Here is a 7,119-nt window from a genome sequence, read left to right on the forward strand (position 1 = left end):
AATACAGCGTGAGCACCACCTTCTTCCCGCCACTCTCTATGCCCCGTGAGCGGGGGAAATATAGTGGGTGAAACAAAATGTCGGCGTTGTTAGAATTAAGTATTTCTCACTAGATCTGGGTATTTAAGATCGTAATGCCTCGAATTAAGATATTTTTTTCCCTCGCACTATTTATTAGACGGAGTTATTAACTTTGCATTAAACTCGTTTGCTATCCTTCCATCTGCTGGGTTTTTACCCTAACACTGGGCTAAATAGCTAGGTAGTATATAATTCACAAAAACCGGACAGAACAGAATGAGACAGCATATGTTCCGGAAGCTAAAAATTGGGACTAGCGAAATCTGCCCTTGTGGAGTGTCACCAGAAAATTCTGACCATGTCTTTCAAAGCTGCATTCTTTACCAAGAGGCCCGAACAAGACACTGGCTCCAAAATATCCCAATAGAAAGAAAACTATATGGAGAGCTCCCACTGCACAGTTCATCTCTTAAGGTCTAGTCATCTGAACGCTTCAACATAACAATGAGAACGAGGAGGAAGAAGAATAAGATAAGAAAAAAATAAGATAAGAAGAAGAATAAGATAAGAAGAAGAATAAGATAAGAAGCGTACATTCTGGATACACAGAAGAAGGTGAAGGACACAAAATGCCGTATCTTCTTATCTCTGCCCAACTGGAACGACACACATCTGTGTTGACAATCACGTGATAGTATGTTTTTCAAGAAACTTCAATTTACTATCAGTAAAAGTAAAGTCCTCTTTCAAGCCTTAAAGTTCATAAATCAAGTGATAAAGTTCAGGTGTTACAGATCGTGCGCTTAAAGAGAATTTCTGGTGGCCAGCTGTTGTGTCAGACATCGACTTGTACCATCAGACATCTGGAAGACAACTAAGCCGCTGAAAGCGTATTATATTTACTTATAACTTATAAAACTTGAAATAGCTTCTTAGTGAACAATACAAAGTATAACTTTTATTACAAGATTGAACAAAACATCAGCTTGAGATGAATTGAAATCAATGTAGTAGACTTAAGTACTAATATCAAATAGTATTTTGAACTCATTCTAGACTCACTACAAAATACTTCTTTTCCCCTCTGGCAATCCAGAGTCGTCTGTTGTATCTAAGACCGCTGACGACAATGCCGTTTATCTTGCATCTTTCACACTGCACAGCTAACCTCTTCCCACCGTCACCATAGAAACACACACACACACACTCCATAACACCAGCACAAGGACCAACTGACTTTATCTTCATCCTCTAATGTTAAGTTCATTTTAAATAGTGTTGGGCTGGGGTCGACTCAAGGACGTCCTAAAAAACCGAATTAAGAAAAAAAAAAATCCCAGTCTTCGGTGGGATTTGAGCTCATGATATCTAGATGCGAAAGTCAAACGCCTAGTCCCGTTGACATAATGTCCGTGAAATTCAATTCGATATATTTATAATTTTATTGACAGTTGTTTTTTTTTTACACTTTTGTTTGAAAAAGTTTTGATGTTCTATCCGTATGTTTTAGCCTAATTCTCATTTTTTTTAAAACAAAGCTTAAATCAACTCACACATTGTGTACAAAGCTTATATCAACTCACACATTGTGTACAAAGCTTAAATCAACTCACACATTGTGTACAAAGCTTATATCAACCTACACATTGTGTACAAAGCTTATATCAACTCACACATTGTGTACAAAGCTTATATCAACCCACACATTGTGTACAAAGCTTAAATCAACCCACAGATTGTGTACAAAGCTTAAATCAACCCACACATTGTGTACAAAGCTTAAATCAACCCACACAATGTGTACAAAGCTTATATCAACCCACACATTGTGTACAAAGCTTATATCAACCCACACATTGTGTACAAAGCTTATATCAACCCACACATTGTGTACAAAGCTTAAATCAACCCACACATTGTGTACAAAGCTTAAATCAACCCACACATTGTGTACAAAGCTTATATCAACCCACACATTGTGTACAAAGCTTATATCAACCCACACATTGTGTACAAAGCTTAAATCAACCCACACATTGTGTACAAAGCTTAAATCAACCCACACATTGTGTACAAAGCTTATATCAGCCCACACATTGTGTACAAAGCTTAAATCAACCTACACATTGTGTACAAAGCTTATATCAACCCACACATTGTGTACAAAGCTTATATCAACCCACACATTGTGTACAAAGCTTAAATCAACCCACACATTGTGTACAAAGCTTAAATCAACCCACACATTGTGTACAAAGCTTATATCAACTCACACATTGTGTACAAAGCTTATATCAACCCACACATTGTGTACAAAGCTTAAATCAACCCACACATTGTGTACAAAGCTTAAATCAACCCACACATTGTGTACAAAGCTTAAATCAACCCACACAATGTGTACAAAGCTTATATCAACCCACACATTGTGTACAAAGCTTATATCAACCCACACATTGTGTACAAAGCTTATATCAACCCACACATTGTGTACAAAGCTTAAATCAACCCACACATTGTGTACAAAGCTTAAATCAACCCACACATTGTGTACAAAGCTTATATCAACCCACACATTGTGTACAAAGCTTATATCAACCCACACATTGTGTACAAAGCTTAAATCAACCCACACATTGTGTACAAAGCTTAAATCAACCCACACATTGTGTACAAAGCTTATATCAGCCCACACATTGTGTACAAAGCTTAAATCAACCTACACATTGTGTACAAAGCTTATATCAACCCACACATTGTGTACAAAGCTTATATCAACCCACACATTGTGTACAAAGCTTAAATCAACCCACACATTGTGTACAAAGCTTATATCAACTCACACATTGTGTACAAAGCTTATATCAACTCACACATTGTGTACAAAGCTTAAATCAACCCACACATTGTGTACAAAGCTTAAATCAACCCACACATTGTGTACAAAGCTTAAATCAACCCACACATTGTGTACAAAGCTTAAATCAACCCACACATTGTGTACAAAGCTTATATCAGCTCACACATTGTGTACAAAGCTTATATCAACTCACACATTGTGTACAAAGCTTATATCAGCTCACACATTGTGTACAAAGCTTAAATCAACCCACACATTGTGTACAAAGCTTAAATCAACCCACACATTGTGTACAAAGCTTAAATCAACCCACACATTGTGTACAAAGCTTAAATCAACCCACACATTGTGTACAAAGCTTATATCAGCTCACACATTGTGTACAAAGCTTAAACCAACCCACACATTGTGTACAAAGCTTAAATCAACCCACTCATTGTGTACAAAGCTTATATCAGCTCACACATTGTGTACAAAGCTTAAATCAACCCACACATTGTGTACAAAGCTTATATCAGCTCACACATTGTGTACAAAGCTTATATCAGCTCACACATTGTGTACAAAGCTTATATCAGCTCACACATTGTGTACAAAGCTTAAATCAACCTACACATTGTGTACAAAGCTTAAATCAACCCACACATTGTGTACAAAGCTTATATCAGCTCACACATTGTGTACAAAGCTTATATCAGCTCACACATTGTGTACAAAGCTTAAATCAACCCACACATTGTGTACAAAGCTTAAATCAACCTACACATTGTGTACAAAGCTTAAATCAACCCACACATTGTGTACAAAGCTTATATCAACCCACACATTGTGTACAAAGCTTATATCAGCTCACACATTGTGTACAAAGCTTAAATCAACCCACACATTGTGTACAAAGCTTATATCAGCTCACACATTGTGTACAAAGCTTATATCAGCTCACACATTGTGTACAAAGCTTAAATCAACCCACACATTGTGTACAAAGCTTAAATCAACCTACACATTGTGTACAAAGCTTAAATCAACCCACACATTGTGTACAAAGCTTATATCAACCCACACATTGTGTACAAAGCTTAAATCAACCCACACATTGTGTACAAAGCTTAAATCAACCCACACATTGTGTACAAAGCTTATATCAGCCCACACATTGTGTACAAAGCTTAAATCAACCCACACATTGTGTACAAAGCTTATATCAACCCACACATTGTGTACAAAGCTTATATCAACCCACACATTGTGTACAAAGCTTAAATCAACCCACACATTGTGTACAAAGCTTAAATCAACCCACACATTGTGTACAAAGCTTATATCAACTCACACATTGTGTACAAAGCTTATATCAACTCACACATTGTGTACAAAGCTTAAATCAACCCACACATTGTGTACAAAGCTTTTATCAACCCACACATTGTGTACAAAGCTTAAATCAACCCACACATTGTGTACAAAGCTTAAATCAACCCACACATTGTGTACAAAGCTTATATCAGCTCACACATTGTGTACAAAGCTTAAAGCAACTCACACATTGTGTACAAAGCTTATATCAGCTCACACATTGTGTACAAAGCTTATATCAACTCACACATTGTGTACAAAGCTTATATCAGCTCACACATTGTGTACAAAGCTTAAATCAACCCACACATTGTGTACAAAGCTTAAATCAACCCACACATTGTGTACAAAGCTTAAATCAACCCACACATTGTGTACAAAGCTTAAATCAACCCACACATTGTGTACAAAGCTTATATCAGCTCACACATTGTATACAAAGCTTAAACCAACCCACACATTGTGTACAAAGCTTATATCAGCTCACACATTGTGTACAAAGCTTAAATCAACCTACACATTGTGTACAAAGCTTATATCAGCTCACACATTGTGTACAAAGCTTATATCAGCTCACACATTGTGTACAAAGCTTATATCAGCTCACACATTGTGTACAAAGCTTAAATCAACCTACACATTGTGTACAAAGCTTAAATCAACCCACACATTGTGTACAAAGCTTATATCAGCTCACACATTGTGTACAAAGCTTATATCAGCTCACACATTGTGTACAAAGCTTAAATCAACCCACACATTGTGTACAAAGCTTAAATCAACCTACACATTGTGTACAAAGCTTAAATCAACCCACACATTGTGTACAAAGCTTATATCAACCCACACATTGTGTACAAAGCTTATATCAGCTCACACATTGTGTAAAAAGCTTAAATCAACCCACACATTGTGTACAAAGCTTATATCAGCTCACACATTGTGTACAAAGCTTATATCAGCTCACACATTGTGTACAAAGCTTAAAGCAACTCACACATTGTGTACAAAGCTTATATCAGCTCACACATTGTGTACAAAGCTTATATCAACTCACACATTGTGTACAAAGCTTATATCAGCTCACACATTGTGTACAAAGCTTAAATCAACCCACACATTGTGTACAAAGCTTAAATCAACCCACACATTGTGTACAAAGTTTAAATCAACCCACACATTGTGTACAAAGCTTAAATCAACCCACACATTGTGTACAAAGCTTATATCAGCTCACACATTGTATACAAAGCTTAAACCAACCCACACATTGTGTACAAAGCTTATATCAGCTCACACATTGTGTACAAAGCTTAAATCAACCTACACATTGTGTACAAAGCTTATATCAGCTCACACATTGTGTACAAAGCTTATATCAGCTCACACATTGTGTACAAAGCTTATATCAGCTCACACATTGTGTACAAAGCTTAAATCAACCTACACATTGTGTACAAAGCTTAAATCAACCCACACATTGTGTACAAAGCTTATATCAGCTCACACATTGTGTACAAAGCTTATATCAGCTCACACATTGTGTACAAAGCTTAAATCAACCCACACATTGTGTACAAAGCTTAAATCAACCTACACATTGTGTACAAAGCTTAAATCAACCCACACATTGTGTACAAAGCTTATATCAACCCACACATTGTGTACAAAGCTTATATCAGCTCACACATTGTGTAAAAAGCTTAAATCAACCCACACATTGTGTACAAAGCTTATATCAGCTCACACATTGTGTACAAAGCTTATATCAGCTCACACATTGTGTACAAAGCTTAAATCAACCCACACATTGTGTACAAAGCTTAAATCAACCTACACATTGTGTACAAAGCTTAAATCAACCCACACATTGTGTACAAAGCTTATATCAACCCACACATTGTGTACAAAGCTTATATCAGCTCACACATTGTGTACAAAGCTTATATCAGCTCACACATTGTGTACAAAGCTTATATCAGCTCACACATTGTGTACACGCTATTTCCCCTACTTTACATTCTTGGATCAAGTTGAAAATTTAAAAATTTTTTTTAAAAATGATTAAAAAAAAATGATTAAAAATGGATACATCAAAAAATGAACAAATAATTAATTAGAGATTATGTATTCATTTTCTTTTGATACAGACAAAAAGAAATACATTTTATAGTATTGAGATATATAGCTGTAAATGATCTGTTCTTTCCCTTATATAATCTATGTTGTTGTTGTTTTTTTTTAAAGTCTATTTCCCTTGTTTATCTTACAGTGGCTTACATTAATAACATGAAATATTTTCACTGCGTTAATTATATGTATTTATATTAATTTAAATAATTTTATATATTTCGTTACTTAAATATGTCTAGGTGTTTTTAACACCTTAAAACCTAGTTTCTAGGTATTATTCCAAAGCCTTAGCGGCCACGATTCCAGTTTCAGAGCTAGCTTGGCGCACCTGTTTTCTAGAAATCATCGCGGTGTTGTGCTTAGCCCTCCGGTGGGAGGATGAGAAGGCGCGGGGGAGGGCAAGGTGGGAGTTCAACCAAAACTGTCAGAGGAAGTCTATGTTGATGGAACGGATGCGGGGGGGGGGGGAAGAGGGGTTATACGAAAAAAAAAAGTGACTATTGAAGGTTATTTTGTCTACAATTATCTCATTATGTAAATGGAGAACTTTGGAATATTTGGTTCCAATGGATAGTGATATGTAAAAATATATGTAAATATACAACGTGTATCAATGTTGACATCAAGTTTACTGCTTGGCTTGTGAGGTATAAATACTTGATCTCAGCCTCATAACTTATACTACTTACAAGTTACAAATGTTGGACATAGAATCAGATGAAGTTAATTAGATTTGAAGTGTCATATGT

The sequence above is a fragment of the Biomphalaria glabrata genome, chromosome 1, assembly GCF_947242115.1.
Source record: "Biomphalaria glabrata chromosome 1, xgBioGlab47.1, whole genome shotgun sequence".
Taxonomy (NCBI): Eukaryota; Metazoa; Mollusca; class Gastropoda; family Planorbidae; genus Biomphalaria; species Biomphalaria glabrata.